At 37.2% G+C, this 12,649-nt stretch overlaps 1 protein-coding gene across 3 annotated transcripts in view; it reads left to right on the forward strand.

Annotated features, from left to right (window-relative positions):
• LOC127629154 (protein NDRG3-like) overlaps nt 1–12,649 on the forward strand; it is a 107,102-nt gene that overhangs the window by 327 nt on the left and 94,126 nt on the right. The window lies entirely within an intron of this gene.

The following is a 12,649-nucleotide window of genomic DNA, read 5'->3' on the forward strand; positions in this document are numbered from 1 at the left end:
ATAACGTTGAAAATATAGTCTTTTTTGTAAGTTAACACATGGAAGCAAGTAACGGTATAATTTCTTCATCAATGCTTTAAGCCTGTATGTTTGGGAGAGACCGGCACTAGATAGTCTGGTCAGTGAGTGGTTTTATACTGGGCTATTCGAGAAAATTGGGTAGATTTGATTCATGTTTATTTTTTTAGTGGTCGGTGTGCATTAAAGCTGTCTGAACTGTTCAGCTCAACTTCCGAGCACTTTATTCAGGATCTGACGTTTGGACTTCGCTCTCCTCAGGAAGAAACTGTCCGATATTTCTGTTGTGAAGTCATTTGCAGTGAAGTCGGTTATTTTATCACTCCTGTTTCATATTTTCACTGATACAGTGGTTTAAATGTGTACTTTGGGTTTCACCAAGAAAGTCCACAACTTCAGAAGATCACAGATCAGTTCTTTATGGGAAAATACTCCCAGCACAATTGTCCTGGTTGGCAAAGGGCAGCTCCTAGGGCATCTCTGCACTTGTTTTATAAAAGTGCTGCTAACCCAGTTACCCAAAATACTGCACATGAAACAACAAATCACCAGCAAAACCATCTGATTACTGACATTACAGTCCAAATGCACAAGTATAAGCACAGCTTTATATTAAACTTATCTGTTTACCTAATTGTGCTTTAATATTAAAGTAGTTTGGAAAGTAAACGTCACCTAAACGTATGGGTCCTCCGCAATAAGCAGTAGGATTTGGTCTGAAATATTTGACCAGAATGGATATTAAATGTATCAAGTAGGTGCCCCTGACCAAAGCACAATACTATCAAAACAGACCATTACTATTTTCCTCATTTATTTGACTTAAATGGGCAAATCAGTCTGCCACTCTTCTCATTCATGGCCTCATCAAAGTTAGACACATTTTAGTTCGTCATAGAGGTGTGTTCAATTACTGCAAAATTTTTTGCACTAAATCACTGAGCTGCTTTATTACAGTTAACAAAACTGTACAATGTATGCTTAAAGTGTTGCTCAATGGCATATTTTTGTTCTTAGTTCTGCTGCTAATGTTTTGTTAACTTTGTTAATAAAAGAGTGTTGTTTAGTAACCTGTTTTTGCTTTGGTACCGAAAATGGTATCAAGTACTGTGAAATTTCAAAGGTATTGGTACCGACTACTGAAATTTTGGTACTGTGACAACACTAATGTGGCTTATTCACTGATTTTGCTCCAATATGACAATGCAAAGGTACTCAAAGGCTGCTTTCTTAAACAAATATTTTTATCAAGATTATTTGAAATTATTATTATACATTGTCAACATTCTAGAAATGAACACTGAGAAAGTAAAGAAATAAAAATATAATAAATAGCTTAATAAACATCAGTACTGTTTAGTATTAGTCAATTGCTGACTATATTATTACTGCCTTTCAGTTAGGGGCAGGTTGTAAAACAAGAAGCATTTACACCTGCCGATGTGACACCATATTCAAAGTTCAGAGGAAACTTTTAAATATTACACTTTATAAATGCAACGACTGGAATTGTTCAGTTGAAGGGGGTACCAAACTGTTAATCCTAAACAACTTTTTTGTGAATTCATGTTTTCATATTAGCTTCCACTCTGCTGAAGCAGCTACGTGGTTAGCTAGTTAGCTATAAGCTCGTTGTCACAGAGAGTAAAAGATGAACGTTGTTTATTTACTTTCCAGCATTGCTTCTCACCAACTAGGTAACAACATAACGTAAAATCAACACACAACAGACACAATCCACCACCGCATCGTTGTCTGCTGAGCTGCAAAAAGAGGCTCTGATGTTTACCTTTTAATCTGCTACATTACTTAATGCACTGACAAACTATAGCTGGCAAACAGACATGGTTGTCAAGGACAGGGTTAACGTTATATTAGTTATATTGAAAAGGGAAAATTATAGGGTCATTGTTTATTAACTTTGTTTAACTTACCGAGAATACACCGCTCAACCGCCCTGTCCGCAGACCCACTGTCAGTTCAGAGTCAGCTCTGTAAACAATGGAGTCGGAGCACACTCTGCTGGACAAACTATGTAATGACACCAATTCTAAAGCATTGTTTTCTGCATTATATGTTCTGAAAAAAGTTTTCATATCTGCGCATATCAGTAAAACATATATGCCGAAATCGATATATCTGTCAAAGGCTAATATCAGCCGATAATATCGGGCACTAGTCTGAATATTAATACTTCCCTACTAAATAGTATGGCAATGGAGTTGTTTGACAGAATCCTTAGTGTTCATTGAAAGCAAGTGAGAACTACCTGGATTCTCTGGACATTTTATGATCCAAGCTTGGATTTAAAAAAACTGTGGTGCACCCTGAGTTGGATGGCTCAACTGTAAGTGCTAGTGATCGACCAATATCAATATCCAGAGAGCAGGGTGGCTGATACAATGCCGATATATCACACAATTTAATATAGTAAATAACATAAACATAAAATTGCTAAACAAAAAAAATTTAAAGCTTATTTAGTACTATATTTACTCAATTTCACACTAAACTTTAACTTTGTATAAAATAATCAAAACAATTATTTTGTATTTTAAATGTTGGATAGTAGTTTCTTCAGATTTCTGTTTAGTCATCAAATTTTTGTTATTTATTTGCACATGAAGAAATTGTTAATATTTTAGGAAGGAAATAACCATACACGCTGTGGTCCAGCAACCATGTATAGCATGTCCACGTTAGCAATCGCATTTACTCCAAAAATACAGAATCAAACCAATTGTAAATACAGTGCATAGTGAATATGACATTTACTTATAGCACGCTTGAAGCGCTTTTACTTTGAAGTTGCACTCACCTACTCGTGCGGGTCCAGCGCGAGCAGCAATCTACTGACAGTTTAAACGGACTGGATCACCTGCTTGGATTGTCATGGATTGACCGTCATTATTTGTGAATCAGAAGAGTTTTTGATCTTGATCCCGAAGTTTTGATTCTAGCTGATAGAGTACACGCTTGAGAGGAAGATATTAAATGAGCACTCGGTGGGAAGAAAACGCTGGATTTTCGTGAGTTACATCCTTTTAAACCTTTTTTTATATATATATATATATATATATATATATATATATATAATCATTAGAAAAGTGACAGGGAACTGAGGCTGATAGAATACGTGTTTTAGAGGTAAATAAATGAGCACCCCACAGGATGCTGGGTCTGCTGAAGTTGTGAGGTTGGTTTATTACATCCGTTTAAACGAGATATGCGCATATTTGCAGATGGTGTATTTTATTAGTTTTACTAATATTTGCCTTTTTATCATTAGACAAGACAGTTAAAAGTAACAGGGAACTGTTGAGGAGAGAGAGGAAGAATGAAACAGGTGAGTACTTTAACATTATGAGCTCAAACGCGTCTGCATTTGATATGCGGACTGTTTAAATGACACTGTGTTGACACCGGACTGTTATTGTATTAACACGATGGGACATAACAACAAAATGAGCCGTGAATGGTCATTTACATGTCTCAGTCACTTCGCATGCAAGCAGGCGATACTCTGCGTCCTCCAGAAACAAATCGGCCAAAGGGGAAAATTTACTGGCTGATGCGATATTCAGCATTTTTGAATTATCGCTGACATAGTGGTCGACCACTAAAGTGCTATATATATTAAGAAAGTTGTGCTTAAATGTTTAACAAAACCAATGTGGATTATTTTTGCAGATGTAGTTCTTAAGTCATATATTCGGGTCACTGGTCAATATCCACATCCCAGGATGAAGAATGTCCAGAATCAATTCATACTACTCATACATGTGTAACGGGAGCCAGCTGGTACATGATAGCTGTGCAGTATGTTTAAAAAAAAAACCTCACTCCCCTGGCCTCAAGAGGCACACTAGCGACTGTAGCCTTTAGCCTCCCATGCCGGCTGACGCTGGTTCGAATCCCGCTTGGAGGGGGTCATGCAGGACCGGATACACATGCCTAAAAAAACATATGGTTTTATTGGTAGAAAAGTGTGCCCTTCATCAAATACAGTGCAAACTGTGACAGTGTGTGATTTGGACACTGGGATGGATTTTAAAACTGTTTCCTGTGAGTCATATTAGAAATGTGACCAGACCAAATGCTGTATGTCATAGTATTTCCTTGTGATACAACAACAACCAGAAACATGAAGAGGTCCTGCATGTCTTTAATGTGAAGAGAACTACATAGAGTAGAGTGGGCCAACTTAAGTGTAGTCTGTGTGCTGAGCATCATTTGGTTTTATTCAACAAGAAAATTCCCACTGCACTCTACTTCCCAGTGTTATAGAAAGAGCCAATGTTTTTGCAGTGTTTGAATGTTATACTCTGCATGTTTTTATAATGTTTTTCTGTTTGAGTTTGGAGGTCTTGTAGATCACAGGAAAGACTGATTACAGAACCACATCTCTGGACAGATCACCTTTGTTTTCACTGTTGTTATATTGATTGGTTTACTCGGCTCACCCTCATCCCATTGCTATGCCAACAACCTCTCCATGGGTGACTGCTGTTGTGGGTTTTCTCTTGTTCCTTAATTTCCATTGGCTGTGCTCCCCACAGCTCTCCATCAATCCATGCCTGCTTCTATTTTTGATAGCGTTCCCCAAAGAATGACAGTGCTCATGGCCTTGTCTGGATTCCTGGAGTGGCAGACTGGTACAGCAGAGGTTCCTCTTGGGCAGGGGTGTTGTTTATCTGTCAGCACCTATCAGATCACTTTGCATCAGCACAGTAGCTGTCAGACAGCAAGACATGGAAGTAGAGTTGGGAACGAGAACTGGTTGTTATTCAGAACAGAAACGCTTCCATTTAAAAAAAAAAAAACACTTGTTTGATTTAATGTCTTTTGGTTTTGTAAAGGTTTTGAAATGTTCAAATTTGAGGCCGATAAGATCAGCGACATTTTAACATTGTGATTGATCAATACCGATCTGTGCTGCATTTCCCAAAAGTAGTGTAAGCCTAAGTAGATAGTAGAAACCATCTACAATCAACTTAAGCTTGCGATGCTTTTGGGAAACGCAGCCCTGATTATCTATATTTCATGCCTTTTTAATACACATTTGTTGTTTGTTATTAACAAGTTATTTGTGAATCCCCCACACTGTACAATGAGATTCAATTTACATTAATTGTGAATAGGGCTGAAACGATTAGTCAACGTTATCGACAACTTCAACAACATTGTATACTAAAATGTCCATTGTCGAATAGTTGTTTGATCTCATTTAACGTAGCATGAGATCACAAACTCTAATGATGATGCGCAAGTGCAGCACTGCAGTTTGCGCCCGACTGAGGAGAGGAAGAATTACACAGCTCACAGTCCAGATGCACTCTAAACTTTCCAAACAGCTTCAGGTGATGTAGATCGCAAAGTATGAGGGAATTATACAAAAATACAATATATGTAAATACAGAAGCACTCTAGTTGTGGAATAAGTGGAGCTGGAGCAAAACTTGCGTGTCGAGTGTCTTTAAAAGAAACACCTTTTAGGTTACATCTTAAATGCAGTTATATTTAATGCATTGTAGCTTTATTAAAGTTCAAATAATACAGAAGCAGATCATGTAAATAACTCTGAAACTGCCATTTTTCTGTGCAGCGCCTCTTCTATGAGTTGTGCGAATGTCCCGATCTAATGGGGGGAGACTGAAACCGCATCTGGCTGATGCACACTCTGACACGGGACGCTCGTCCCTCAAGCACAGATGTTTAATGCAGCTAGATTATAATGTGAGGGCTCACGACTTGAGTCATAAAATATTTCACTGTACATTTCTTATCATGAAGAAAATTGGCAATACGCAGCTTTATTAATAGAGAGAATTTTATTGTGAGTTAAAGGTGGATTGAAGTGAACTGAAAGGAGAGAGGGGGTAGGTAGTCTTCGCCCCATTATACACTACAACAAAAGTTTTGATTTGTTTTTGTTTTGGGTTGTTTTCCCATATAAATATCTAAAACTCCTTTTACGCAACTCACATTTTATTTAGCAGCTATACTGCAGAAGAAAAAAATTGTTATCTGACAATGTAATATTTAAAAACAAATATTTTGAAATATCTAAAAATCCTTTAAAAAAAGATGGATTCACCTGAGCAGCAGCTTAAAAGATATTTAGACTTGCTTTTAGAGAATAGATCTCGAATATAAGTATATTTTCTTTACTGCGCTCCCAGACATATCAAAGTGGAAAAAATACTCATACAAAATACACTTACTGTATATTTAAGATACATTCTCTTAAAGCAAGTCTAAATATGTGGCTTCTCAAGTAAATGTATCTTGTTTTAAGGATTTTTACACATTTTTAAATGGAAAACAAGACAAACACTTGATAACAATAGTTTTTTTTGCAGTGAATTTATTTACTGAATTATATGTAATAATTTTTCCTTTAAGTCAGTGAATGTCATTTAGAGGTATATTTAAAAGCTGATTTTATCTTTGCTGTTAGTATGCATGTTTAATACAACCTTTTTAAGTCTGGGTACAAGCTGAATAATCGGTTACAAGCTAATGATTAATCGTTGCAATAATCCCAGAATAGTCGAATAATCGTTAGATTATTGATAAAAATGATTTTTTTATATGTTATAATATGTTAAATATGTTAGTTGTAGCCCTAATTGTGAAATGCCAACATTTATTTGAATTGAAAATAGTCATGAGTAGTTTTATTACTATCAAAGTTCATTGTGACATACTAGCAACCATTAAACACAATACAGCATCACACACATACAGTGGGTACGGAAAGTATTCAGACCCCCTTAAATTTTTCACTCTTTGTTATATTGCAGCCATTTGCTAAAATCATTTAAGTTCATTTTTTTTCCTCATTATTGTACACACAGCACCCCATATTGACAGAAAAACACAGAATTGTTGACATTTTTGCACATTTATTAAAAAAGAAAAACTGAAATATCACATGGTCCTAAGTATTCAGACCCTTTGTTCAGTATTTAGTAGAAGCACCCTTTTGATCTAATACAGCCATGAGTCTTTTTGGGAAAGATTGGATTTGGGTATCCTCTGCCATTCCTCCTTGCAGATCCTCTCCAGTTCTGTCAGGTTGGATGGTAAACGTTGGTGGACAGCCATTTTCAGGTCTCTCCAGAAATGCTCAATTGGGTTTAAGTCAGGGCTCTGGCTGGGCCATTCAAGAACAGTCACGGAGTTGTTGTGAAGCCACTCCTTCGTTATTTTAGCGGTGTGCTTAGGGTCATTGTCTTGTTGGAAGGTGAACCTTCGGCCCAGTCTGAGGTCCAGAGAACTCTGGAGAAGGTTTTCGTCCAGGATATCCCTGTACTTGGCCGCATTCATCTTTCCCTCGATTGCAACCAGTCGTCCTGTCCCTGCAGCTGAAAAACACTCCCACAGCATGATGCTGCCACCACCATGCTTCACTGTTGAGACTGTACTGGACAGGTGATGAGCAGTGCCTGGTTTTCTCTACACATACCGCTTAGAATTAAGGCCAAAAAGTTCTATCTTGGTCTCATCAGACCAGAGAATCTTATTTATCACCATCTTGGAGTCCTTCAGGTGTTTTTTAGCAAACACCATGCAGGCATTCATGTGTCTTGCACTGAGGAGAGGCTTCCGTCGGGCCACTCTGCCATAAAGCCCCGACTGGTGGATGGCTGCAGTGATGGTTGACTTACTACAACTTTCTCCCATCTCCCGACTGCATCTCTGGAGCTCAGCCACAGTGATCTTTGGGTTCTGCTTTACCTCTCTCACCAAGGTTCTTCTTCCCCGATAGCTCAGTTTGGCCGGACGGCCAGCTCTAGGAAGGGTTCTGGTCGTCCCAAACGTCTTCCATTTAAGGATTATGGAGGCCACTGTGCTCTTATGAACCTTAAGGGCAGCAGAAAGTTTTTGTAACTGTGGCCAGATCTGTGCCTTGCCACAATTCTGTCTCTGAGCTCTTCAGGCAGTTCCTTTGACCTCATGATTCTCATTTGCTCTGACATGCACTGTGAGCTGTAAGGTCTTATATAGACAGGTGTGTGGCTTTCCTAATCAAGTCCAATCAGTATAATCAAACACAGCTGGACTCAATTGAAGGTGTGGAACCATCTCAAGGATGATCAGAAGAAATGGACAGCACCTGAGTTAAATATATGAGTGTCACAGCAAAGGGTCTGAATACTTAGGACCAGTGGTGGACGAAGTACACATACCATGTACTTGAGTTAAAGTAAAGATACTCAAGGTAAAATATTACTCAAGTAAAAGTAGAAGTGCTGCCTTTAAACATTCACTTGAGTAAAAGTACAAAAGTATTTGCCTTCAAATGTACTTAAGTATCCAAGTACTATGATTTTTTTATGGCCATAATGTCCTATTATAATTTGTCACAAGACTCTTGCTTAACTCAGTCTACATGAAGACTAATGTCACTCTTGGCACACCAATCTATTAATAAAATTACATTAATTAGTCAGATGTGTGTATATATATATATATATATATATATATGGAGTAAAAACTACTTTTAATGAATCTGTTTGCGATCTAATTAATGCTAGATGTTTTGCTATAAATTACGGACATGTCATCTGAGGACTATCTCATATTTTTCTCAGTTATTTGCTTTATTTCCAGATTCAATCATAGGCTCGTTCTTACGCACTAGAGCACGTTCACACATGCGCACTCTTCAAAAACGGTGCTTTAAATCTATTGACAAACTAAAAGACATAAAGGACATTTGTATGTCTTCTAAATAAAAGATACTGATTGTACTGAATGTTATATTGCTTATTTGGCTCAAGATAATAATTTATTAAGCCCACATGTTATAATATCAAGAAACTCTGCTTCTAACCACAGGTCGAGAGCTGTCGTTTCAACCACACAACTCTGCGATGCTGTTTGCGAATGTTCATTGGAACAATGGTTTCGGGAAACACCGACTCGTTGAACTATGATGATAACGACGGAACTTGCGACCATAGTTGGCTAACGATGCTTTTGGGAAACGCACCCTGGTTCAAGGCTTAGTAGATGCCGCCAAGGCAAGTTCAAAACAAAGCGCGCGAGCTGTACTGTGATTGGTGGCTCGTTTGACCAGTTACTTTTTTATCCACTCATAAATAAAAAGGAACGACTGATTTTGAAAATGTAGTAGAGTAAAAAGTAAGATATTTGATTTTGAAATGTAGTGGAGTTAAAGTAAAAGTCTCCCCAAATTTAAATACTTCAGTAAAGTACAGATACGCAAAAAAACTACTTAAGTACAGTAACGAATTACATTTACTTCGTTACTGTCCACCACTGCTTAGGACCATGTGATATTTCAGTTTTTCTTTTTTAATAAATGTGCAAAAATGTCAACAATTCTGTGTTTTTCTGTCAATATGGGGTGCTGTGTGTACAATAATGAGGAAAAAAAATGAACTTAAATGATTTTAGCAAATGGCTGCAATATAACAAAGAGTGAAAAATTTAAGGGGGTCTGAATACTTTCCGTACCCACTGTATGCGTTGAAAATATGAGAGAGAGCCATTACATGACCCAAAACCCCTCCAGTGAGAAATCATTAGTATATTTGTTTTGTTTTCCATCTTTGCTATTTCCATTATTGAAGATTTAACCATAATTGCTGTTATTAGAAGTATTACAACAAACATATACAGTACTGGGCAAAAATTTTAGGGTCTAGTGAAAAATGTTGCATAGTGGGGATGTTATTTTTTTAAAAATTTTCCAATGCACAATGATCTTCATTTGAACTATCTCGATTATTGATTCTTAAATCCTAAGATCGTTTCAAGTAATGCACACGAACATGCTACTAAGTTTTGCGCTATCTAGCCACCAAAGCTGCCGTCCGCCGCTTGATGCACTTTTAAACACTTTTGCTTGGTGCACTGGAAGCCTGGTTTTCACGTGATTGTGGAGAGAGACATCACAGAAGCTCGTGCAAGTGATGGGGCTCTATTCTAGTGTAATCGTGGGATAGTGCAGAGATGGTCACTTGATATTAGGGCTTTCAATTGGGCAGAGAAAATACATTTGTTTTTTACCTTAAATATTTTTTCAATTCTATTTTAAAGATTTTTAAATTGATGTTGTTTCATTAGTCCACATCAGGTTGCACTGAATACATAAACCATACAGAACCATCTTATTATTGCAAAGAAATTTCCAGGCTATTAAAAAAAGAGCATTCCATTTTCAAAGAATGTGCATAAAATAAAGCGTTTTATTTGATCCATAATATTGTCAAAAGTCAAATGAGGGAGGAAAAAGCTTCAATAGACCTAGTTAACATGGTGTTACACTTGCACTGATGCCACCGTATACTAACCCAGACTCAAGCTTAATAATAACTGCAAAATACCACATTGCTTTTATTCAGTACAGTTGTATGTAGGGTATCAATATTCCCATATAGCAGTGGTATTTGGCTGAACTCTGTGGTGAAGCCGCTTGGAATTTAAACCCAGGCCATGGGCTGTTCAAACAGACAGAACACAACAGAATGGAACCGAAGGCGAGGATCTCGAGAAACACATTTCCACTCCTTTCCTGACAAAGCATTTTTTGTAAAAACTCATTGCTTAATCTGAGAAACGCTTTTAAGAGTACAAGATGCAATGACCTCCACCTACTTTAAGGGGCTGTTCACACGCTTTTGCAACCATCCATTTGTTTTCTATGTAAACGCACACTTATGCATTTGGCAGATGCTTTTATCCAAAGCAACTTACGGTGCACTTATTACAGGGACAATCCCCCCGGAACAACCTGGAGTTAAGTGTCTTGCTCAAGGACACAATGGTGGTGGCTGTGGGGATTGAACCAGTGACCTTCTGATTACCAGTTTACCAGTTATGTGGTTTAGACCACTACACCACTCACCACTTTTAAAATAAACAAAATTTATTTAAAAAACCTAAAAAATAGCCATAGAAGCTGGCATGGCGTTAAAAACAAACAAACAAACAGCTGTAGATACTCAATCGTTCCGTTCACTATAATATGCATTTAGAACAGCACCGGAGGTGCATTTGACTATAATTTGAATAAGAAGCCAAATAAATTAAAGTGAACTTGCCTACAAACTGTCAAAATGTATTTAATGTAAAAATAAATGCCAGAGGGTTTTAGATGGTGCGTGATTACAGAAATATTACTGTTGTGTTTGAAATTCTATCAATAATAATAATAATAATAATATTTTTGATATTATTAAATCAACATTATTGATATTAAAGTCAATAATAATAATAATAATAATAATAATTTATTAATATTATTGTTTACAAATTCTAACAAAAGTTGTTGAATGGGTTCCAAAAAATAACTGTGAATGAAAAGTGAACTGATATCTTACAACTAAATTGAACAAAAGAGAACCGAATCCTTTAAAATCCAGATGCATTTTTATTAAATTTTTTAATGTTTGTAAAGACAAAACGGCTTCTTTTCTAATGATGACTTATACTGGAATTACTGTTAATTTTGCTGCTATATTATCCAGTAAACTAGTTAACAATAAAGTTTTTGGAATAGGCTATACATTTATATTGATATAATGTGAAGTTAGACGTTTGTGTTATTTACATATTAAAGAGCACTCCCAGTTAGTTCCAAACTATAACGTAAAGATATTCTAAACTGATTATGCAAAAAAACAACACTGGTATCGGATCGGTGTCAGACGATTCTGAGATTTTCGATATCGTAATCGGATCGGAAGAGAAAAAGTGGTATTGGTGCATCCCTAGTAAAGGTGTTGAAAAATGATGTTATTATTATTATTATCAATTACTTGTTGAAGCACTAGTGTTTTTGATCAGTGGTGCATGCAGAAAATATGCCTGCAAATATAAATATTGGCCATTCTTGGGGTTGGGGGTTTGTTCAAATCTTTTGTCTAAATATTTATGATCAAGAGCAACAGTTCCCATTTTAATATGTCAGTGTGAACACTGTTTATTGCATTGTTTCTGTTCATCTGTCCTCTTAAGGGTACTCTTAAGTGCCCTAAATCGACCAAAGTGACCCAGTTTTGTGGGTGTCAGGAGACAGCCAGACTCTGATCCAAAGGTTAACCCCACAGAGCATCACATCACTTTGTACTCTGTCCATGGTGTCTCTGGTGTGGGGGGAGCAACCTAACAGCAGCTGCTACATTCTGTCACTGGCAGGGTGCCACTAATGAGATCGCTAAACAATTGACGTCAGTGACCTTAATGAAGGAAAACGTGTACATGGGAAGCAAATGGAAGTGCAGTTGTAGAGAAAGGGATGGGTCAGAATAGTCGACTAGTGCTCCAACAACCGACTAGTTTATTAGTGTGGTCTATGGATTTAATTCTGGTCTGAAAAACTGCTCCCATAAGGAATCATAATATTTTGTTTTGCTGTAAGCCAGTGCGAAACTGACAAACTGCTTGGTTATGAAATGTTGAGGAGATGACTTGATTGACACATTTTCAGTGTACATGAGAAGGTATACTGTCACCATTCAAGGCCAGCAGAAGTAGTGGACTTTGCTGGGTAATTCCTGCCACAGTGTCAGCGTCTCCTGCCTGTGTGTGTGTGTGTGTGTGTGTGTGTGTGTGTGTGTGTGTGTGTGTGTGTGTGTGTGTGTGTGTGTGTGTG

Source organism: Xyrauchen texanus, chromosome 35 (assembly GCF_025860055.1).
Source record: "Xyrauchen texanus isolate HMW12.3.18 chromosome 35, RBS_HiC_50CHRs, whole genome shotgun sequence".
NCBI lineage: Eukaryota > Metazoa > Chordata > Actinopteri > Cypriniformes > Catostomidae > Xyrauchen > Xyrauchen texanus.